The sequence below is a fragment of the Hylaeus anthracinus genome, unplaced genomic scaffold (genome assembly GCF_026225885.1).
Source record: "Hylaeus anthracinus isolate JK02 unplaced genomic scaffold, UHH_iyHylAnth1.0_haploid 12001, whole genome shotgun sequence".
NCBI lineage: Eukaryota > Metazoa > Arthropoda > Insecta > Hymenoptera > Colletidae > Hylaeus > Hylaeus anthracinus.
Window position 1 is genome coordinate 160,287 of NW_026534348.1, and position 25,354 is coordinate 185,640.

Consider the following 25,354-nt stretch of genomic DNA (forward strand, 5'->3'; position numbering starts at 1 on the left):
TATCTCACGTGGCTGACACGAAATAAGATTTAAGGTTAGCTTGCATCGAATAATCACAGCGATGTCGTTCGATTCAATTAACCGCACGGTCCAATTGATAGCAGCGCCGCGGGCGCGAGTCGAGTTCTATCTTAAAGGACGTTAATAAAATGAGCAAGGCAAAGGATGGAAGTAAAGAAAGAGAATCGAAAGAGACAAGCGTGGAAAGGCAAAGAAAGAGAAGACGAGGGACTGAGGGACGAGGCGAGATGGAAAAAGCGAGGAAAAGTAAAACCAACGCGTGGAAAGCAAACGGCGCGGCGCGGCGCCGGCCGTGGCGAGAGGAGAGAGGAGAGAGGAGAGAAGAGAGACCCTCTAGAAGGAAGCGAAGGTGTTTCGCGAAGGAAGAGGAAGGTAATAATAAAGGTCCGGAGGGGAAACTCGAGCTATTAATTATCCCAGTCGTTGCTAGAGAGCCGATACGCGCATAAGCGTCGACGTTACATAAGTTGTACGTGACTGGGAAGGTATTGCACCTCGTGGCCCGTAGGTACCGAGGGTCTCGAGTGTCGAGGTTTAAGTTCATCTGGGAGAATCTACCTACCGGACGGCGAATATGATCTCTCTCACGGAGCAACGCGGCCTTCTGAAGATTCCTGCCGCTTCAATTGACCTTGAATCCATCGAACAAGGTCAGATGTCGGTACCTATTATAGTAGCTGGCTGAAACTCGATAGTATCGCAATGCGCATCGGAAATTCAGCTTTCTGACATTTATAATACATATTAATATCCCAGCAGGACGCGTAAAATAATGAAAACGACCGAAAAATTTCATTGAAAAAGGTCTCAAGTTTTGAATTTTTCCTTAAATCAAACTACTTTTCACAATTTGTTCAACTGCAGTATGTTGCATGCTCCTAATAAATATAAATATCAGATCTAATATTCACCCAGAGTATTAAAAATAAAAATATTTTACAAGCGAAGAAAATGCCGAAAGCAGTTAAAGTTAGACAACATTCCTCTACGAGTTGTAGTCTACATAGAGAGATATTGTCCTCGTGAAATAAATTTACCGAAAGCAGACGAGCATTCCACGGCTCATTGTCAGCGAAATTCGTAATGGTTTCGATTAACTGGAGACTCGTGTCACGTCACAACAAAGGGTTTGGTAGTTGGGATTGTTAACTGAATTCTCCGCTAATTGGAATCCAGCCTCGCCAGAGTCCTATTAGATACGGCAATTCGTCGCGCGACATAGTCAACGACAGTGAAAGGTGGAGCGATAAAGTAAATCAGCGTGGACACGAAACCGAGGAACAGGAATACATATACTTTACAATCTATTCTTCCCACGAGAGGAACGCGCGCGCCTTGTAATACTTGATAATGATCCGACAGGGATCCAAGTAATAATGGTAATAGCACCGCAGAATGACAGAGATAATGACGATGTAATGTGAATGTTAATGCATCCCGTGGGCGGACGTCGTAAAATTGGACGCAAAGGTAACAAAGGGGATCTTTTCGACGAGAGGGCTCAAATTATAACATCACTTTCGCAGAAAACTCGCCTCGAGAGATTACGCTCTCAATCACGCAATTCCTTGAATAATTTTATCGCGCAAATCACCGGTCTTTGAGAAAGCTGAGAAGCTTTATAGGAATAATCAAGCCGCGGAATAGCTCGTTTAAGTGAAATCACTGCGACTGTGGCGTATTACATCGCGCATCGATGCGATTACCAGGGAAATCAAAATCGAGTATATTACAAGTGTGTAGTTGTAACTTGGCAGGATTCAAATTCTGTTTTAATTGACTCGAACGTGGACAACATACTTTACAGACTCCAACTTTCTATAAGTAAGGTAAATTTTGCGAATACTTGGTTTCGATAGAATTTTACCGATATGCTCTAGTCATCTTATCCTATCGGAAAGAGATTTGAAAGTTGTATTTTTGTAAGCCTCTGAATTCGAAAGATTTCTTAAATAGTGCAGCGGAAAGTGAGCATTGTTCGACCGTGTATTCCCGATCGGAAGGACCGGATTAACGGAACATCGAGCTCGTTAAACTCGTTGCAGCGTGGTTCACGCTCCACGTGTGATCGTTAAAATCTTCCGACTTTTTTGCCATTTCGTCAGCCATCCGCAGTCGTAGTTTCTCGCTCGACGGGGCGCCATCGTTCGCCTCGTTTACAGGCACACGTGTATCAGCGACCGATACAGGGACACAAGTAAATCACGCTGCAACGGGTGCAGCAAAGCCTGAATTCCATCGTGCAAATGGACCAGTGGAAAATGGGCCGAAGGACCGAGCCGAGCCGAGCCGAGCCGCAACCATAATTAATGCGGCTCCTTCCACGTTGGCGTCGCGGTCGTACACGTTCGACACGTGTGACAGATGAATGAAAATTCTACCAAATATAACATACATATTGTATATGTATATTGTATATGTTTAAAAATACATTCCAAGTAAATTTAATTATCTTCTTGCGTCCATTATCAAATTATTCAAACTATTTCTTTAAACGAACCTTTACAAAAGACTTGCAATCTTCGATTCGTAATATCAAATTGCTATCGCAATGTGCTAAACATTGCGTGCCAAATGTTCAAAGTTTCATGATTCTTTCTTTTTAGAAAAATTCCAGCAGGTTATTATGTGATTGTTTGTGACAAATGGACTTGGAACAACGGTCCCGGCTAAATTACTTTAGCCCACGTCACTGTCCGCGAGATTTACCAAAGCTTCCATGTAATCGAACACGTTTCCTATTACCCACTACTACACAGTGTCTGTTATTCATCGTCGAGTATAGTATGCGGCATTAACTGTCGCATAATATGTCACTCGTTCATTTTAATATACGCGCGTCGCGGCCTGATAAGGACACTTTCATAAATCACGCGGCAATAAACTCGCGGCCAATATAAATATAAATTCCACAGTAAACGATCGAAACGAAGCTCGATTTTACTCGAAGCACTCCTCAACGTGTGCTGCCGCGCTATTTTCATCCCTATTACGATATCGATATTCTATTATTGTTACGGATGTGTTATAAACTCATGTATTATAATTAATTTGATGAAACAAGTCTAGGTTAGTTTGGACAAAGTTACAAACGGGGTGGTCAAGTAGGTAGCGCTTATTCGCGTTCTGTTTTAATAGAAATATAAAGTCGAAAATTACTCTATAGAAAAGATTGGATATATAAATGTGATTGACGTCATAAATACAATTGTTATACTTACATGAAAGTAATGGAGTAGGAATTTCTTGAATTGTGCCTATATACGATCAGTATTCTTCAGCGTCGCCGTCGCGTAACAGCCTAATAAGTAATTCCAGCATACGCGGACAAAGGAACTCGAGTGAAAATCATTACGTACAATCTGTGCTTAATTGCTTATAATAAATGAATGTTATCTGAGTCGGAAGCGTGCGCTGCACATTCAATTAGCAACACGGATGTGATTTTTGCCCAAGGAACCGAGCTCCGCCAATTACCACGGCGAAACTGCGCCGACGACTAATCGAAATTTTCATGTCTCGAGGCGTGCGAAAAAACTATTGGAAAATAAATAGGGGACAAGGACAGATACGGAGATACTTGTGTCTGCGGAAGGTGCGAAGAGTGGACCGCTCGTTTCTAGCATCACGGAGGACAGCAACTAATTGCTTGACGTTGTCGGTACGCGTGTACGTGACGTACGCGTACGTGGTTAAAGGGTTTCTAGTTACCACGTGATTTACGCTCCTCGATAATGTCACGGGAAAGCTCCGTCCGTATTTTTTGGTTCATTCAGGGCAGTCGTTTTCTGCAATCGCTCGATCGTTGCAGTTAACCCTTTCTCACCGAGGACAGAGTGCACGGATGGCTCTTATTACGACAAAGAAAACGGTAAATTAAATATCGGGGGTGGGGGGTGGGGGGGGGACGATGACGACGACGACATAAATAAAGAAAAAAGCCTTGGTTCCTTGGCGACAGGAGCTGATTTTTATTTACGTTTGAACCGCATCGTTGTGTTGCGATCAATCGGGATATAGTAATTTGAAATTGGTGAATGGAAAGTTAATGATGAAAGGATTTAATCTAGCCACAGATCCATTTAAATATACGAATGTAAGAAAAATGTAGAAAATTCTAGAAAAAGACATAGTTGATAGAAGGCAATTGGAATAAAATGATGACTAAATAGAGTTAAGAAATGGAAAATATTTCGATCCTAGTACATCCGACAACAACGTGGTCGCCAATTTTTCATAGCCACGATCAAAAATTTAACTATGCACACTAAAATTTTAAAGACGATTACTTTGTGCATTACTCACTTCTCCTGCCATCAACCACGTCATTATTCGTTTCACCTTTGATCAACGACCGCAATCAGATGAAATTATCGGTATTCTCAACTTTCTTCGCCAGTTTTCCATCTGATGTATCATCAAGCAAAAACGTATCCATCTCCTCATGGTAACCAGCGAAGAAAGTGCAATCCTGAGATTCCTAACTCTTCGTATATGGCACACAAATTAATTTCAGACTGTCAACTGGAATATACACGTACCTGTCATCGAGAACCCTTGGGTAGCTTATTCAACCAAACATTCTAATTGATTGCTTATTGTTGAACCTTTCGTGTTGTTACTAATGTCATGGTACATTTAAAAATTCAACAACAGGTACATCATAGGTCATTATGCCTAATGAATTACCATGACGATGCAAGTCGTGTATTACGTGTACACCTAATCTTCGATTTAATCAATCTTTTTATTAACCATTCTAGTCATATAGCTTACAATTAGTTACGATGAAATGAACACGGGTTTTATAATATCCTTCTTTATAAAGAAAACAAATAATTCAAGTATACATATTCGAGTACAGAAATATAGAGGAATATAAGTAATTATCGGAGCTACTCTATTTAATGGAGTCTATGCTGCAGTGGAAATTTGTCGAGTACAGAACCATCTAAAATAAAATTCCAACCAGTAGGTTAGAAATCTCATCTATAGAGTGTCTCTATTTCCCTCGTATTATTCTAAAAGACATGTTCCAAATTTCAAGACAATCGAATCGGTGATTTTCGAGAAATCTTGCGATTTCCAACAAGTCATCGCAAGCAAATCGTCTTCTATTATTCAAATAAAATGTTGCCCATCACTGCATAGCTGTACAAATATATATCCAAGATACATTTTACATTTCAAGACAATGAAATCGGTAACTTTCGAGAAATCATGCACGCCTATTCTCAACATGTCGTTCCGAGGAAATCACCTTCTATTATTCCAACGAAATATAGCTCTTCTCCAGATACAAATACATATATCGAAGCTACGATCTATCTAAATTCCCAGACAAACCAACAGATAACTTTGGAGAAATCTTGCACTCCAATTCACAAGACTTCATTTCGAGAAAACCGCATGACCAGTTTTCTTTCGTAGTTTTGTGTATTCACTGAATACACTGAATACTATTCAGCTACTTCGGAGCCGCGGAACCGTACCGAGCAATTTTGTTCCTGATTCAACGTGAAAGTCAACTATTGTTCCAGATATTATATAGACCAGACGAATATTTCGCTACTCGTACATCTCAGATCGATATATCACTGCGAGGCCACGGCATTAAATCTCAATCAGTCCGAAAATATTAATTAGTTTTGGTGGAACCTTTAAACGGTTACAGAGAAAGTAACTAGCTCGCGACTCGTTGAACCAACGCCAGATAAACCTTACGTAACAGCATGCCAGGCCGCGCACGCGTTTCCGCGTGTTTCGCGTGACTGGTACGTTTCCCTCACGCGTCAGATCGATGGCAGGTCTGGGTGACGAGAAATCATCGAAATTATTGGCTATCCATGTGGCCAGCGCGCGCATTGCCTCGGTGAGAACGCTCCTGGCTTCCCACGATAATCAGCTACATACCGAGGAAAGTGCAAACCGTGGAGAAGTCGCGCGGCCAGCGGCGCGCGGGACGAACGAGAAGAAACACGATTCCATTGGGAAACGCGCGATCTTTGATCGATCAAGTGGAAAATCGGCTACGGTCGCGCGCAGAGAAGGACAAGAGTTTCAATCAAAACCGAACATAGCAATTTGTTGGTAACGCTAGACGTATAAATCAATTGCTTTTCTTTCAACATTTACAGTTTCGTTTAATTAAAAACTCATTGAAGGTTGTATACGCATGTTACTTGTGACTTGACATTTGTATCTGGAGTGGAATTTTTTCTATCGCTCGTAGTCGAAGCAAGTGATCGTGCAGATGGTTCATCATTTTTCATTATACGTAGGATCTGATATTTTCGATCGTGGAATTTGATTTTCAGATTACAATTACTAGTACGGTAAATTCAAGTGTTTCAGAAAGGGAAGATTAACGAAAGTATTTTAGAATTTATCTCATGTTGGTTCGTAGTTTGTCAATATCATTGAAAGTTCAGAAATTTGTGAATATAAAAATGATATGAGTAAACAACACTACATCGTTGGTTAGATTTGCTTGAATTTCCAATAGAACACGTTTAAGAAACAATAACGATGAGATCTCACTGAGATTAGACTTCTGTTTCCTATAATTTTATACGTATACCTGACAATTTGATGTATTCGATATTGGCCGCAGGCGCATGCCAAAATTTCGTCTCGCTTCATCGATGCGTTTCGCCACTTTCATTTTTGTTGACTCTCCCCGTGGATGAAAAGCCTCGAAACCACTAAAATTCCGGCACGGTAAAGAGTTAAAGTGTGTCACTTGCACTTGCCGCGCGGGACGAGAGAAAACCTGCACCACCATGGCCGGAAGTGGGTCGAGAAGAAATAGCTACGATATGCGTGCGGATCCGCGCGAACAAAACGACGAGAGACGGCTGCGATCGAGGTAGAAATTTTCATCGCGTCATTTATACACACATATATGTATATATGTGTGTCAAGACGCTCGTGGCATGTACTCCATTCGCATCTGTTTTCTCCTACAATTTTCGTGGCTACTATTGGAATTTTCGATGGAAACGATAATGTTGTATCGGTTTCAAACGATCTTGTCTCTAGGCAGAGACGATACGATTATTTTTGCTACGTTGTAAATAACGATTGAACATTTATAATACAATATTTGTTAATGCATAAAACATTGGGAGAGGCCCCACCTTCGACTTTCACGTTTATATAATTGGACTCTTCTCTGTGGATTTCTTTTTTTTATTAGTATTCTCTCCAAAACAAAGTAGACTCTTGAACATAAATTTTAAAGGCACTAGCGACGATACGATATTGCATAAATACTTTATATGAGAGAAAATATATTTTCGATCCATCTTATGGTGGTTGATTAAGAGATTGGTGCAATGGGGGGGAGGAGGGGGGAGGAGGGGGTGAGTGGGCTAGCGGATTAACGAAATTTTGAAAGTAAAAATAAATTATGCATGCCGTGTTTAATGTAATTTTCATATTTCAGCATTCCGTGTGTTTTTACATTTTGCGCGGCACGATAATTGAATCGCGAGCCTCGTAACTTTCATAAATGTGTAATGATACTACACTGTATAAATTAGGTCAAACTGGAAGTAGACTCTCGATTGCAAAGGCTCGAAGGCTTGGAGTAACTAATATATGTACATGTACGTGTATAGAACAGTGTATGGACAATTTCTTTTGTTTATTGAAAATAATATGTCTTCAAAGACTTCTCATCAATTAATAATTGTATTAATTGCCGAGTATCTTTTCCTCGATTTTTTTGCTTTTATTGTTTGAAAAGAATATACAGCACAGTACATTCCCATACTAATTTCGTTGGTATACACTGCATAATCTTCGATGATTATTTAACCGATGCGCAGTCGTGTAATTAAGGAAGAAATTTATTTATTCAAAGAAACTACGAGATGCACTAGAATGTTCCCTTCGATGAAAGCTGTGCGAAGAAACACGCTCCTAATGAATATTAACACACTTTTCTGCGGAATAAACAGAAAGTGTAAAGCGGTAAAAACACGTGTTCGATATGTAACGAAGAGATAAACAGTTACGGAAACGAGTATGGAAAGCGTAATTATACAAACAAACAAAAAACTTGTTCCTTTTTACTATGTAATTAATCGAATCGATTGTATAATTGTGGAAATTTTTTAATGAACCCTGGTTGTAGTATACCGTCACATTTTTCTACAAAATCTGAATAATATGCACGTCGTCTCATTAATAATGTTACGAGGTGAACAGAAACCTCGAAACTGCTAGCTTTCACATTCTAGAATAAAGAAGCATAACCTGCTTCTCTGAATACAGTAAAGGGGTTTTGTTCGTAAATTACAGAATCATTAAATTCTACGGTTTAAAAATTCTATAAATTTATCGTAGCATATATTAATTTAGAAATTAAAGGCACAGCATGAGATGAAGTAATACACCTAGAATCTTCGTTCGGACACTATTATGTATACATATATGCATATTCTTGTTTTCCAATTTTTTAAAAACAATCACCTCTAATTTTCTGTTTCTTTAATCATTGAAATACTGAAAACTAATGGCGTTTAGCGTACCTGTATACCGCGTGTATCGCATCAAAGGCAAATCATCCTCGCAACTCTCTTAAAAATGTAAACGTTAATCACACGAATGCTACGATCCTTGCAAATTCTAGCCAGCCTTGAAATTGCCACCGTTCCTAATGGATTTTCTAAGAAAGCCTTCGAAATAATCACTTGTTCGATAAATTGCATCCAATGAACAATAACCGTAAAGAGAATGGAGGAGGTACCGCGTAAGCGATATTCTATAACAAATATGTTACAAATATTTGTATATTATGACATGAAAAGTGACGAACGAGTAAGAAAAAGTTTGGAAAATGGTATTCTGCATGTTCGCCGCAGCGTTCGGTTAAAAAAGATTTACGAGCGCGTGAGTTTCCTATTGTTTTGTCAAAGGTTGGCGCGCGCGAGCTTTCGCCCAAGACGATCGCTCGGTTTTCACGAGGAGCATCGATTGTTTAAGCGTATCCCGCTTTTTAAACCGAAGCGCCGCGACCACGTCGCACCGCACCGGCTCAATTAGGAGAAACTCCGTTGGCAGACTTTCGAATTGCCTAGAAAATGAATTTTCTTTCCACGGTTGAAAAGATACTTGACGGCCGATCGTGAGTTCTACGATTCCACGTCAAGTGAAATTACACACTGTATTAATTAAACGCGCGACCCATTGTTCGGCGTAATTGGTCAATTGTCCCGACGAAATAACGCGACAATTATAAACTTTTGACCCTCGTGGATCCCGTACACACAAACGCAATTAAAAACAAAATTTCAATATGCTGATACTACTGACTTTTCAAAATAGAAAAGAAAAACTATTTATTTAACCATAATTGAATAAAAGGATTCAGTAAATTTCGAGAAAGTTAAAATTTGATATTTCAAGTTTTATAATTATTTAAAATGAAGCTGCATCATCGGTAAAATGGAAAATGTATGAAAGCAGAGGGTGGTTGTCGAGGGAAATGCTCGAGATATCCTCTGGAATTACACGCACGTGGAAATTCCCCGAAATATCGAACGAATCTGTTGAAAAGCCAGCGATAATTATAGATGAGAGACCATTTATTCAGAGTCGCGATCAGGCGGAATCCTGAGCCCCGTGAGCGTGTTTCACGAGAAATATCAACGATCTTTACGACCCTTGCGCCCAAGGGTATTCAGGGTGGAACACGGTAACGGCAAAAATATATCATGGCCTTACTCGTATTTCGGTCTAGGCTAATGCACGGAAACACGCCGTCTGCGGACACGTGTTCGTCGTATGGCTGTCTGCTAGTTACAATACATACGGACCTTGAACGCGTCAGAGATCATAATAGTCGTGTACGTGTCAGCAGACTAAATCTGAATTCGAATTAGTAGCCATCTCTGGTTCCTAATCAAATAAGAAACTATAATAGCTGGATAGGGTGAAGGTAGGGATCAGAAGAAAGATGAGAGTACGCGTATTTCTACATAGTTGACCTTCTATCGTAGAGAGAAAGAAAGAAGAGCCTTGGATTAGGGGTGTAACTACCCTGATCATCCAAAGAATGGATCAATTGTGAGGAATTTTTGATGCGAGTATCGTGTAACTTGGAAGATTCAAGTTTGAATATTTGAAGAATATTAGTTTGACAAGTAAAGTGACAAGCAGGTTCGTTAACAACTACTATTTTCTCAAAAATGAAGACATTCATCCTAATAAACGTTGGCAGTATTACACCATAAAGCCTGGGCGCGTTCGATAATTGCACGAAAATGTTAAGCGAATTAAGAGGTTCGGAATAAATTTCAATTAATCGAGTGGAACAGTGGAATGACGTTCCTGAACACCGACGTACCACGATCGAACCCTTCCAGCTTCTCCACCCCCGTGGGACTATTAATAGATATCGTTTTGGCAATTTGCCTATCGTTTCCTTTCATTCATGTTCCTGTTGCCGCGGCTGGTAAGCGCAAAAATAAACCTCGACTAGTCTACGGTGATCCCCCTACCAGAAATTACCATTCTCCCCCTTCACATTCGATTATCTTATTAGGGGTAGGCACAGTCCATCGGCTTTATTAATTCGCAATTGCTGTAATTAACGGTATTAATATACAAATACTAACTCATTCTATTTAAACGATTGTTATTTCATTTTCATATAATCGCCTAGTGTTTTTTCACTGTTCTCTTCATTTTTATTACTAGCTTACTTTCCCACAAGCTAAATATATTCGTTGCGCTATAATCGCGACACAATTTAATAAACGTTTAATAAACGTTTCCAATTTACGCGTTCCACATATTACCCTTTATATTCGAATTTTATGGGCATATTAGCAAATTGCTGTTCGCCGAACCTAATTACCTCGGCGAAGGTTCGACCGATAGAGCGTTAAAGGTAAGAAGGCGATCGGTAGAGGAACGTTAAATCGCACAGGTGCGGGCCGACATATTCACCATGTTCTTGGTGAGTAACGCGGCCTTTCTCCATGACATTTGAGAGGCAAGAAAACACGTAGGTGGAGTTGTTGCATCTCTCATTACGATGCAAGGACAACCAGCCTATGGAATGACTCCGAGATCCTGCTACCACTGTTTTTAATTTCGTTTATGTCGTTTAGTCGCAAACAGTGTTACACAAGCCTAGATATCAGAAAGCAATTGCTTCTTTCCAGAGTTACAAACATTGATAATTCCACATCAGTGTAATCATTCTGGCAATCAAATAAACTACTGACACGAAAAAATGGCATAACATTGCTCGGATGCGATAGCGTAATGTAAACAATCGCAGATAAACGTACAAGGACGGTACAAATGATAGCAAGCGTTCGCAAATAATTCCGATAAGCATAGCCTAGCAACAAATCAATATTTCTCTACCAAGCAATTTAAAATAATAAAATGCGTTAGTGAAGTACATGCATGTATTATATAATGGAAGATTGAATCATTTTCTACAGAAATGTTTGTCTCTATTCTAAGTTTCAAAATATACCGATCCAAATATTGAACAAATACAGTTTAAAATCAGTGGGTCAAACTTTCAAACAGCAATTTTCAAAAATTGATTTGTACGATATAATAAACAGCGCGTAGTAATAAATTTCCTATATAAAATTCTATTGAAATCTTACAATTATACCATTCGTTACACTTTCGAATCAGCTCGGTAAATAGGTAAAGGCAGCAAAAAAAATAATTGATGCACCATAGGCTTCCCTTGAAACCGTGCAACTTCCGCTCGAAGCTCGAAGCATTCTTTCGTGCAGCAAGCCATTCGCTGGCGATTCGTGCCGATCTAGTTAGATGAATCATGCAGCAGTATTTCTAAATGTTTACTCGTTTGAATCGCAGCACCGAAGCACTGACAAAGCTACTGTTACGACATTTTCTCTGGGATTAGTGACGTCTGCGATTCGGTCAGCTGGCTACCCGGAAAAGAAATCGTAACCGGTTGTTACGTAATCGGTGCGATCGACTAGACCGAAAAGACACGTCCTGACTAATGTAACCGGTAGAACGTTCACGGATTTTACCGACATTAGTGGCTCTTCTAATCTGAGGGATCTCGAAAACCTGCCCCCGCTATTTCAAAACTTTTCGACTGGCTTCAGGAAACGACTTGCCCTCGAGTTAAATAAATCCACGAGTATTCATAGCACTCCCATAAATATATTCAGAACAAACCTCTGATCTCTATGCTTTATATTTTAGATAAAAAGAACAAGTTTATATTTTTGTTTATATTTTCACATACGATTCAACTACCAAACCAAAACCAAAGTTTTTTTTTTATCATTCCGATTGTATGTCTACTCTTAATTTTAACTTGATTTGGTTATTATCAAACGCCACGTTTTAAACAACGAGCAAGCCGTAAACCACGATTCGAGGGCGAAAATAGAAATGACGACTTGTCGAAAGTAAAATATACCCGCAAACCGATGGAAAGAAAATGACGCGAAGTGAAAATGAGTACGCGATGGACTCCCTTTATTAGAGTCACGTAACTACGTTCTCTCCGACGCGACGCGAGTCGTCTACCGAACCGGTAGCACGATTTGCGTCCGTTTAACAGGTGGTGGTGAGCAGGTACGCAAATTTTTCGTTTAGACCCGTTTCAACACGGACGACACGTCAGCGCTCCACGATCAAATGTGTTGGACAGCTTTAATTACTTTCCTGGCTACCGACTAATGACCGACGTAAACATACCCCTAACTGAATCGAACACGAGAAAACGCGTGTAATTTCTCAGCTTACGTTCTGTGCTTGCTCTTTACATGGGAAATAATCTCGTAACCAAAGTTAATTCACTAATTTTCAGCAAGTCCTCTTCCATTTCATTTCTTCTATTTTAATACAGGCTTTTTTTTTTGTAGAGCTGTCACAGTAATTACTTGAATATTCTAATATTTCAAACACGAAGGATACGCGTAAAACGTGTGAATGGGAAAAACTGACGCCTAATTCCCGGTGACCGGTGACCAGCTAGCTGACCGAACTTGGAATTAGCTTTTCGAAATCGCACGATTCGGCTGCGTCATCGAGTCGACTGAAACCGTGGCCCCAAGTCAAATAAGATTTGAAAGGCAACCGTCGAGTCAGACGAATTCTAAACAAACGCGTATCACTCACCCGCTAGATTTCTATGAGAGCTTTTTTTCCATGCAACTCTACTTCTCCTTTTGTTACACTCAAATACGACTGCACGTTTCCGCGCACGTGTACAAGAAACTCGTCAAGGATAACAACTACGGAATCATAACCACCAGCGAATCGCTCGCGAGTTGCGTTCGTCAAGGCGGAGCTGAGATCTCGCTACTCGTAACTCGATTTTACTAATCTGGCCAATTTACCTAGACAACAGTCGATTAGATTTCATTTAAACTAAACATAAATATTTTTTAATTAAATGATTATTGATTGTTAAAAAAATAAGTGAAAAACATAAGTTGCAAGATAGATGCAAATACAATGCTGGGAACCGAAATTATTACTCATATCACGATACATTAAACATTAAAGTCTCTTCTGAGAGGAATGCTAAGATTTTCCAAGGCTAATCAACGTCGGTGCAACAAAATGACGATCGATCAGCGCCGTGTGGGATGATTAACGAAAAAGCAGGGTAGAGAAAAAAGGTCGGGGAGAAGAAACAACTGTATGCACGTATTCGGCGTTGCGGTTGAAGAATAATGAAGGGTACACGCAACAAAGGGCCGAGAGGAACGAACGTACGAATTACAAGCCGGGTCAATTATCCGGCCTGCACGACCGTTAATCCAATTTATGAAATGGCCGGTCACGAGTGTACCACACGCGGCGCGTGCGACGAAAAGGAGCGTGGACCGCGCTTAATCGTGGGTAGAAGGACCGTTCCGTGAACGTACGCTTAATGTACAGTGCCGGACGAAAGTATTGCCACGGCATACCTTTTTAGTCTACAAATGCTCGCACCTACTGAAACAATTCAACTCTAGACTTTATTTCATTATTTGGCCCTCAACACTCACTCTACATTCCCTCCTTTACAAAAATAGTCAAGTGTCCTTTTGATGTTATTTTGAAAGTTTGAAAAGCGAGCACTGGTGTGTCTTTTGTTGGTCGCAAAGACCACTCAATTATGGTAACAGGTCTTTTTCTTAACAGAACAATTGCTGGACTTTTGTAGAGGTTTAATAGAGGGCTGTACGTATATGTATACACATACACATATGATATGATTTCTACACAAAAATCGACTTTTTAGATCTTTACGTACATATAAAAAGGATACAAGGTCATCGAAAATTCAATGCATTAAGCATTCTATTCCTTTCTAATCGTTACGATTCTACTCGTATAATCTCAGGAAATTATCAAATTTCTATTCAACTATATTCTCCAAAAGTGTTAAAAAATTGAAGAATAAAAACGAATCGGTTTCCCTTTACAACTTAAAAGAACTGACAAATAAAAACAAATTCATTCTTCGTTACATTTCAACACCCCAAGTACAACAAAATCCCGTTCACGTCGAGTGAAACGATTAGAAACTTTTGAGGGAAGGTGTATGTGCCGCAGAAATGGCGAAAGGGTGAACAAAGTTGCAAAATGCCACGGGCATAATCATCGTATCCCGCTCGCTACGTGCAAATAAACGCCGAAATGCGCTCTATCGGTCGGAAAAAAAAGAACAGCGAAAACACGGTGCCCAGGTTTTCGCCTCGTACCGCGAATCATTTATCAATTTTGATACCACCTCGATCGCTAGCCGTTAATTTTATGCGAATACGTTTACCGGAGATAAGAGGATGAATACAGGATCGATCGACTTCTTTTATTCTCCGTGCAATCGACATAATCTCACCTCTCAATTTTTTTTATCTCGACGTATATTTGAACACGTATAGGAAATTAGATAACGGGGGACTGCAACGATACACGATTATAGAGATTTATGTTTGTGGTTAGTGGATTTTTACTTGATCCAGACTGGAGCTAGGTATACATATAGGGAAAGTAATTTATAGAAGAAGAGCCGTAATAATTTGTTATCGCTCGGTTTTATAGCGGGGAGTTTTATCTGGGGGTTTTAATGCGTGGAAGATTAATGTTAACCATTTGCGCTTCACTAAAAACTACGTAGTTAAATCCATATGGAGTACTCACTTTTCTAAACAAAGACTATTCGTCATGTTATACTCCAAATCCGTGATGAATCACACACTAAAAAATCACTCTTGACGTACAAACACTGATACTTTGAAATTTTCAAAGACGCGAGTATCGTCCCCACAGACGTAACGCGTGAAACAGATAAGAAAGCGACTCGAACAGTTATATATGTTACGTGTTACATCGCGTTAATCGAAAATTCGCGAGAAACAACCGATGGGGAATTTGAATCGTCACGTCGACACGAACTTGATTCAACACAAACACACCGATCCTGCTCGGAATGACAGATCCACTGGGATTGGATCTTCCTAGTATCACTCGAACGTGGTCGATCGCGAAATTACCGACGCGACATAACTTCGCCGACAAAGGACGGCCGATGACTGAGGATTTAATTATTTTGTATTACGGTGCTCCCTCTTGTCGATCTACGTCTGCGCAGTGACGACCTCGTGGCCCCTCTACGCGGTACATGCATTCGCTAAACGTGACTCCTTGAATTCTGCGCAGCCTTCGATTATTCGCCATTCCTTCCGCATTCATTGTCAGCTCTAAACTTTAGTCGACTAATAGGTGGCGAGCAAACAACGTGTAGCAATTTAAACGAGACGTTTAATCGATAGTTACATCTTTGGTCGACTGTTGGGAAATATTTAATGAGATTAGTTTAATGTGCGATGACACATTGCAACGAGGATGCTGAACTTTACTCAAATAATAGGTGACAAGGTTTGAGAAGTCCTGTATCAGAGATACGAACGGCTGGGCGTTTCATAACGTGCGAACGTTTGCCGCGTTCTTGGTAAAAGAAGCGGTGCACCCGTGTTGGGACATGGGTGAAAAGTTTCTAGCGTGCGTTTCGTGCATGCGCTTATACGTAATGTACGTGTTGCAGAAACCAGACACGGCAAAACAGATAGGCTTGGCAAAGATGGTGCAAACGATCTACGTCGACGCAGCACACGCCGCCGCAAGCGTGGATCGCGGCCGCACGATTAACTACGAGACAATGTAATCGAGACGATAAACTCGATAACTCGTAATTAAAGTTTCCAGATCGACCCAGTGACTGCGGCCGAATGAATGAATTACAAGTAATTGCGAGATCGGCTTACGCAACGTCCAGGCTGCTGGGGACGATTTTATCGCCAAAGTACAAGCGATCGCGCTCCCCGATTAACTTATAAGATCTTTGTTCGTGTAGTGGAGAGTCTCAGAGAGCGAGGAGGATTCTGCGATATCTTTGGTTCGAGAACATTGTTTTTTTCCTATTTCTGATCCTGTTTCGCTGTTTAAATAACAAAGAAAAATGTATTTATAGCAAAGACAATTATAATCCAAGAGAAGCAAACAAAGATTCTACTGAAATTAGCAAGAAACTTTACAAAGTGAAACAAACGAAGAAATATTTAGAATGAAAGACAACTCCAATAATACCGTTATCTATATATTCAATTCAATTTGTCAACTCACAAACCTAAATTATAATTTAATTTTGACCTTGCTGTGTGTATCGAGCGACGAACAAAGTACCGTGACGAAGATTTCCGTTCATCATCTAGAAAGCGGAAATTCTGAGCGCTAACATCATCGTTGATGGTAACCGTTAAAAATCGTCGAATCTCGTGCACTATCGACCAGAGGGAACACACAACGGGTCTACGAGTCGGCTAAACCGTAATTAAACCACGTGAATTCAGTTTCGACCAGTGACCAGAACGAATACGTTCGGGTAAGAACGAATGTGGGTCATCGAAATCTTTTTTACAGACCTGCGTGCGTGCAACACGCGTCACGATCGGCCACGTGCACGGCCAATATAAATGTAATTATGCACGGTGTGTATCGTCGATTTTACTTTTGGGTCGGAGGAACCGGAAACCATGACCGTCGTACGCCCATGGAATTTTAACTAGTCGAAAATTCGTCTGGCACCGTGTTGCGAAACTGAACTCGTTTTCTTCGAGACGGTTTCTAAACACGTGGATTAATTTCTCCAAAATACTGGATAGCTTGCAACCACATCAAACCAGATCAGATCTGAGCGATCGATCCAAAGCAAGCAAAAATAATTTTCCATCCACGATTCCCCCATCCACGATGAGATTATTAAGTGGTCGGAAAATAGCGAAAATAGCGAAAAGATCTTCGTGGGTGGTATTTCCGCGGAACAATATTTTCTTTGTAATAATTAGACGCGACAAGCTTCGTAGGAAGCTACGTTCCGCGGGCACAATTCAGAGTGAGAAACGCGTGACATGACGCGAGCGGAAAAGAGAGGACTGGGATGAGAAATTGCCAACAGTCTGTACAGCGAAACAACCACCGTTAGTTTCCATCGTGTCAGAAATGGTTTCACATACCAACCGCGATTGTACTTTGAACTGATTTAACGTACGAATATTAAATTTTGATAATTAATTCCGATACGCGACGCGGAGCAACGCTGAACATCAATATTTCGCTTAACGGCGTGCTATTTTCATCGGGCGCCGACGGGAACGCGGTATGCGGTTTTGCATTACACGCGAGGCTCGTTAAGCAAAATGCATGTCACGGTGGCCGCGACAACAATTAACGACGAGAAATACGCGACGCGTTATGCAGGAGGGAAACAGAAGTGCTCGGGGTAGAAGAAAATAGTAAAACACGATAGGAACGCGAAGGAAAGCAACGAGGTGCAAATCGTATCTGTCGACATTAGTCCAGACAGGAATTCAACTATGTTCGTGTCTGATGAGTTTAACACGTAGAATATACCGTCAAGTGCATGTTGTTCGACAATAGTTTCAATCTTTTTGGAATCGCGATATAGTTAGCTATATGCATTTGCCTAATGTCCTTGTCTCGGCTCTCTTGGATAAATTGTACCATCTAATATATACAGAGTACCTTTTGAAAGAAAAATATACTATGCTACAAGCATTTGCTTACAATTCGTATTCACATGTAAATCATCTTTAGCAATTAGTTAAAAGAAACGTGCTTTTATTTATTTTATATGCTTGTTATGTTGCTTTATTTATTTGTAGAATTTTTCTGAACAGGGTCTGAAATGAAGTTCAAACAGGGAATATTTTAGTTGATTTCATGTTTCTTAATCAAATTAATAAAATTATATTCATGTGTCGAAAAATATCATACGGAATAACAATCACGTGCGCAATTTCTCTGAATATAATATACTCGAAGAAGAAGGGCAATGGCTCGTGAACCGGCCAGGTGCATCTCGTGCTACTGATGCAAAAGTATCGAGCCACTCGAATGGCTTGTAGAAATTACTAGTTGGAGCAGATATTTACTTAAGAAGGTTCTTACCGATAGTCTGTGCGTGATAAGAATGACGCAGTTTGTTACTTTGCGTTTGAGAAGCAGTTTTGAGAGTTGAACGAGTGTAAAGGTCGAGTGTTACAGAGTTGAGAGCACGGAATAATGTACGCACGAGAACTCGAGAGCTGCAATGATTTATACAACTATCGTTGATGGTACTGTTTAAACAATTATTGTTAAGTGTGCGGGTTGTTGTATGGTACATGTTCAATTGGATGCCAGTACTTGAATATAATTTACATTCTTCTAAAGAGGATCTAAACCAACATACCAAGACTTACCCAATCGAAGTCACGGAATAGCCAAACTTTTCACACGATCCTCTTATCCAATTAATTCGTTATCGTCGAGTCTTACATTAATAACTCGCTCGAATTTCCTGTAGAGTTACACGAGCCTCCATGGAACAGACAAATGATCCCACTGGCGGCCAATCTTTCGCGAGTTTAATTTCCCTCGCGCGGGACAGTCACCCGTGACATTAATTGCGTGCGGCGCATGCCGGGGATGTTTGTGAGAGAGAGAGAGAGAGAGAGAGAGAGAGAGAGAGAGAGAGAGAGAGAAAGTACAATTGAAAATGAGAAACACGTGACGGGACACGAGTGCGAACCACGGAGCGGGGAAAGAAGAAGACTAACGGGCCATGGGCGTTCAGTTGGAACAAGTATCGCGGCCTGTTCTCGCAGCCTACGCCGCGCGCCGCGCCGCGCCGGTGAGGAGAGGTTATTAGATGCAGAACGTCGCGTCGTGTCGTAATAAATGCTCGGCGCATAAATACGCTCCGCGGCGCGGCCAGCCATGCAGCCACGTCGCGGAGGTCGTTTCCATGTCGTCTAAATTTTTTCTGCGGCGACGAGGAATGCCTGAGCATTCGACACAGTTGCACTTGAACCAGGAAATCGTCGTTTTCGCGTGGAATTCCGCCTGCGGGAGGACGAGAAACGACGCGACGTCGTCTGGCACGCACGCGAAAGTATTTCGGGGGATATTAACGCTACCTTCCGATTAGCCACCCGTGCAACGGGGTGTCGTCCAATTGAAAGATCTTGACGGTGTTGTGGTTACGGTTAGGAAGCTGTGAACTCTTGAGCCTGAGCCTCCGTGTGCAGATAGCTCCGAGTAATTCGATTAACCTGTGCGTGACTTCTTAGATTGCCGAGAACACCTTGAACCTGGCCACCTACGAACCCTACATTATCCTAGGTTCTAAGTTATGCATCCGTCGTGAAACTTTCTAAACCTTGATACCTTTCTATCTCGTTATCTCCTCGGCTATTTCCAAACTCCAATGCTATTATTATATGTAGAGTACTAGCTGCACTCCGCGGTTTCATCCGTGTGGAATACTACATATGTATTTATTTGATGTCGTTCGCATTCGACCGCGTGTTCCTTCACGAATGAGTAGGCAACTGTCTTTTGTTTTCTGTAACTCATTGTCAGATGTTTCAATCGATATTTCCGATAGTGAGTACGTCGCGATGCCACAACTTTATTACGTCTTATTACACCTCCAAGTCTAAATATTCAGACGTTCATCTTAATCGGCATTCCATCGCAACGAAAAAGAAGAGAAGAGAAACTGAGGAGAAAAATCACCGCGGTGAACGAAACTGAGAAAGCTGACTGTGGTGGAGGGAGCGGGGATTTCTTGCACAATCTTTGACGTGCAATTTCAACGAAGGTAATGGAAGGACACCGTACGGTAAATCGCGACGGTCCACGATCCAGACTCCATTCTGTTCCGCTCTGGTTCCATAGAATGGCGAAAACTTGGATTTGCCCCCTCCCGCTGGTCGCATGAACTGCAACTATTACGCAGAGTTTAAAGCAGAAAATTTAAATAACACGATACAAACTTTCGTCTTTCTTTTTTCTTAAAAATATTACGATATTGCAATTACATTCTGAGCATGATTTCAAACAAAAGATAGAAATTGTAAAATAAAAAATGTTCTTCTTCATTCGCTGTCCTTCTCTACACTCGAAGTTTCTTGGCAAAACATTAGAAGATACAGTAACGACTGAAGGAGGCATGCAAAATCGGAGAACCAAAACATTGCACTCGAGGTTTTTATGTGTTAACACTTGACACGAGTCGAGCGTCGAACGTAGAAAAGGACAAATAGTGAAAGAGTAAGGGATCCGAGAAAAAAGAAACACTCGACAGAAACGTATCAATCGGTGAGAATCATATTATACCGGTGGTCGGTGCTACTCGGGCAAAACTACAGGCAAAAGAAATATAAATGGGCTGGCAGCGGAGAATTGGTATCTGACAATGAGAGACATACTAGCAAACTTTGAAGCGTTATAGCTTGAAAACTAATAAAAATCGAGTAAATACATTAAAGCTTAATGAATTCATCTTGAAAAGTCCTATCGCATGGTATACAAAAAAAAATATACTCCATATATATATACTCCATTTGAAAAACGAAACTTGACCATCATATCACGTTGAATAACAACGCTAACAAGAATTCCTTTGCGCTGAAACATGTACCCCATTTTACCATGCAATTTCCATATTTGAAATTTTCCATTCGACCGATAGTTTTCGAGTTAGAGCTCTGTATCACTTAGGCTGGGACACCCTGTATATGTTACGTGGGTGTATCTGTAGGAGATAGTGCACCAGCTATTACGCTCAATTACAGCCGATCGGCGACAGTGAGCCTGATTGAATCCCCTTTCTCCCTGGAAACAGTTTTCCAGTACCTCGATGGAGCGTAGGAGGAAGAGGTTAAGTGCGCAATTGCAACCGCAGTAAGGCACGACTCGTGAACAAAGCTAGTCGTCTGCCATCGAGTCGTTTTCAACTCGAAATTATATTATTTTCTATCTGTTGAAGTTATTGTGTTGTAGGTTTCCCCAGCTACACCTTCATGAAAACCCACTAAAGGTTCCTCGTTTAAAAGAAAATTGGACGAAACCCTTTGCCCTCTTGCATCCCTGAATATTCGTTCTACAAACATTTCAACATACAAAACACCGTTTCCAACGGTTGAATCTTCTCTCGGTTACCCAATATCCTCGGACTTTTAATCAGAAACATGCAGAGGCCTGACTAATTGCACATTTCCATCGCAAAGTAAAAGACGACGAGTTAGAAAAGAAAAGAATGAATTGCACAAAGGAATTGCGAAACAAACATTCCGCGCGTCCTTATCATCCCGATTGCGACGATATTCGGTGTACGGGACGGAGGACTGGTTAACCAAAGAGCCTCGTGGGATCCGGCAGCCAGGAAGCCTATTTACTCGTCGCGGAATTCTTGGTCGGTTCGTCATTGTGCGTTCGCGAGACAGGACGTCTTCTCTGACCTGGTGCCGCCGCAACGTGCTATTGTCGCGAAACCGAGGAATCAGACGAAATAATCCGTTTTCTGACACGTTACGTAACATCGTGTCCTATTGTTCGCGGCTCACGTTCCCCCGAAACACCTTGCGTACGTGTTACGTGCGGTGACAAGAATTTTTTACGCGTTTCAAAACGGTTACAGCGCAATTCCGTCGTCGTTCCCCCTACCGTAAAACGAATTCCTGTCGGTAACTGACTGACAATGCAGCATTGTCTTTCGCCTTGCGAACCGAAAATCAGACGTTGCACGTTTTTTCAGCGACCACGTATTACGTGTTGTACGAATTCGTTACGCGACATGCTAATTATTCCGCTTGCGTGGAAGAATTCGAACTTGAGGATGACGTGTGCGGGACGTTCGGGATCTCCATACGGATAGCGTTGTGTCTCGTCGGCTTTTAAATCTCACGGTATGATTTAAGAGAGAATTTATATAGGAGTAAAAATTGATCTCGGCGAAAGTTAATAAGTAAGTGAGAATATAATATACATAAATCTCAATTGTCCATGTCAATCCTACATGCTGGTATCATCTATCGCACGAATAAAGTTTTGCCCATCTTAGTAAGAAATATTCAAAGTGGCCTTGGTGGAAAATGAAAAATAACCTTTGACATTTCCTCCATTTAATCTTGATTCACTTAGAAAGGGTAGAAACGTTTATACCGACTGACAATGGCGCGGCGCGCGGCGCTGGCGTGAAATTGATGGATACTCCGCGACTAGAATTTTTCACCTTTCACCGATTTACATCCTTGTAAATCGTAACACGAGGACAGAGCGAGAGGTCGGTCTCCAGTCGTGGATCAGCCGTACTCACCTGAAATCAGAAAACACACGGCGCCGGTTAGAGTGCATTCGGTCGTGCGTGTACCCTGTTCCTTCAATAGAAAATACTAGGAGATCGTAAATTTACCTCGTTTACATTGCATGGATAAGATATGTGCCGAGCTCCGTGAGAAGACGCGCGTGAGTAGAAAGAGTATCGTAAAATACAATGTTCGTATATCCGTTCAGGCATCCGCGGCACTAAACTATGAAAGCGAGCCTCGACTATTCCGAAATTTGCATTACCGTGGACGGGGATGTTCGTTGAAAATTAACGGCACCATGGGAAGCTTTAATTATTTCCAACCGCGTGAACCGTCGCGTCGCTTTTTCGCCACGGCTCCTGCATCCCCCTACGACTTTCCGAAATGCAAATTTCTCGGACGCTTTGAATCGCAAATTTCTACATACCTGAACGCTAACTCGACATCTTTATTAGCGGCGATCTAAATTTCCAAGTTCAACTCTCACGATGTAAAGTCGCGATTCTATTCCTGTCGTAACGATTCCGTGCGTTTTACGAGCGACGTCTTACGTAAAAACTGAGAAATGAATTTACCCAAGTTGGAACCCTTAGGACAACGTCTTCCAAAGTGGAGGGTTACGATCCGATGGGGTCAGGACAGAACAGGTCTGCAAGGAAACGTGGACAACTTGAACTTGCATTTATTGGGAGCTAGATAGGAAATGGTTTTCTTGAATCATTCCAATTTTTTGAAGAAACAATTTAAAATAGCGCAACATGTCTATATATTATAATAGTGCAAAATCTCTTTATATTATACATTTTATTAAAAACATATTTTGTAATTTTCATCTTGATCCTAACGATATAAATGTCCGATGTCCAGCTTCAAAATTGTATTATTCTCGTCGATACTCTGTATTAGCAACGTAAAACATCTGGCGGTCGCGAATGTGTCAACGTTTAGCAAAACATTCTACCAATTCGGACGAACGATACCTTTCAACTAAGCCTGACGACGAAACATGCAAAATTCTAACTAGAATGTTGCCATAACAATTCAGACAGCGCTATTGCGCCATACGTATGCAAAGCGAAAGGTCGCGGCGGGATTACTGTCAATGACACTTCCTAAAAGTCTCTGGTATCCACGTTGCATCGGCATTTCAACCGATGACGTTCACTCGAGCTCACGCTGTATATCCAACGTGAGAGAAGAAGTGCATTCACCTCGGCCGTTTGCATCGTTTACAGCCGCTGCAACCTTCCCGAGCTTTTCTAGCCTCTTGCCGGAGCGGCTCTATCTCGACCACGGTCCACACTTATGCACTTATGCGTTAATGCCGTAACGACCGAGTCTGCTGCTGCTGCTGCTGCTGCAGTTGCAGTTGCAGTTGCACAGACAGGCTGAGGGCAAGGCAGACTCCTCCGAGGGCAAGCTACCAACACCGACGTCCGATTTATTTCCTTCGCCCCTCTCTCTGTTGCACCTTTCTACGATTTCTTCGCAGTCGTTGCCTTCTGTTTTAAACGGACATTTTTCACGACTCGAGGAATAGGCATTTTGGTCCAGCTGTGAATGTTATTGGATCGTTCAGACACACACATTTCCGACAAGAACATTGTTTATTAGATTTTCCAGTAGCCTCTTCGACGAATAGATAATCGTTGGAGCCATTTACAAACCGATCAACTCCACCAGTCACATAAAAATGTACCATATATGTACCACAATTGTACTATATATGTACAATATTATTATAACACAATAGAAGGAAAGAACAGCAAGGAATGTTGTGGAGGAAGCACAGATCTATCGAGTGTCAAACAACACATGGCCAAACAGCGCAATGTTTCGAGTGAACGAGGCCCGTCGAAACCAATCAGGGGTATAACACAGTAGCAAGGAAAACACTCGAACGTTTAAAGAATCCGGAAAGGCCCCACGATTGCGTTCAAGACGGGAAGCGTCTCGGTTTCTGAAGTCGTCGGAAGTCATTTTCGAGATCGTTTTTCTTCTCCTGTCGAGAGAGTTCTGGAGCAGAGATGATCCAACGGAGAGTAAAGTACGGGGCCAGGTAAGTGATCGGAAGAAGGCCTTCACGGCCGTACGGCCACTGTAAATTTTACTACGTCATCTCCGGGAACGACCTCGTCCCACAACCGGCACTAAATCCTTTTACGATCTGACCAGCAGCCGGCTGGCCAGCTACGACGGTACTCCGTTCCTCGATGTCGTTGACTCGCTTTTTCATTCCGTTCTTCTTGCAGCCACGCTCGAGGAAGAGTAAACAAGACATCGAACCGTCGAACCGTAAGAAAGACAGCGGGGACGGCAACGATTCGCGTATTTGGAATTTCGTAGTCTGAAACGTATAACTCGACGAGTTTCATAAGACTCCTAATATAGAGGAGGCTCGAGCTTCGAGAGGTGAAAGAGATGAGGCCAGCCGATTGGATCCTCGACTGGGCCCGTAGTCCCAGCTGGCAGGTGCCATCTGATATTCTCTAGAGAACTGGAGACTATGTAAGGATGCCAAGGACTGGCGTCCAACCGAATCCAAGGAGTTTATTTAAATTGTTAGACGTACGTAGTTAGGCTCGGCAGTAACGACAAGTTATGGCCACGTGATAAGGTTCTTAACACTAACAATAAAACCAGAAAAAGAAGGAACGAAG

At 41.5% G+C, this 25,354-nt stretch overlaps 1 protein-coding gene across 6 annotated transcripts in view; it reads right to left on the reverse strand.

Moving 5' to 3' along the window:
* LOC128890785 (serine-rich adhesin for platelets) overlaps positions 1 to 25,354 on the reverse strand; it is a 133,110-nt gene that overhangs the window by 47,445 nt on the left and 60,311 nt on the right. For 2 of the 6 annotated variants that reach the window (XM_054149631.1, XM_054149628.1), the window contains exon 1: positions 15,181 to 15,573. The exons of 2 other annotated variants lie outside the window; for them this stretch is intronic. The gene's annotated coding sequence lies outside the window, so the exon portion shown is untranslated. Of the gene's footprint in view, positions 1 to 15,180; positions 15,574 to 25,354 lie in introns of those variants that run through there. 2 more of the 6 variants (XM_054149633.1, XM_054149632.1) reach the window with 1 other exon arrangement.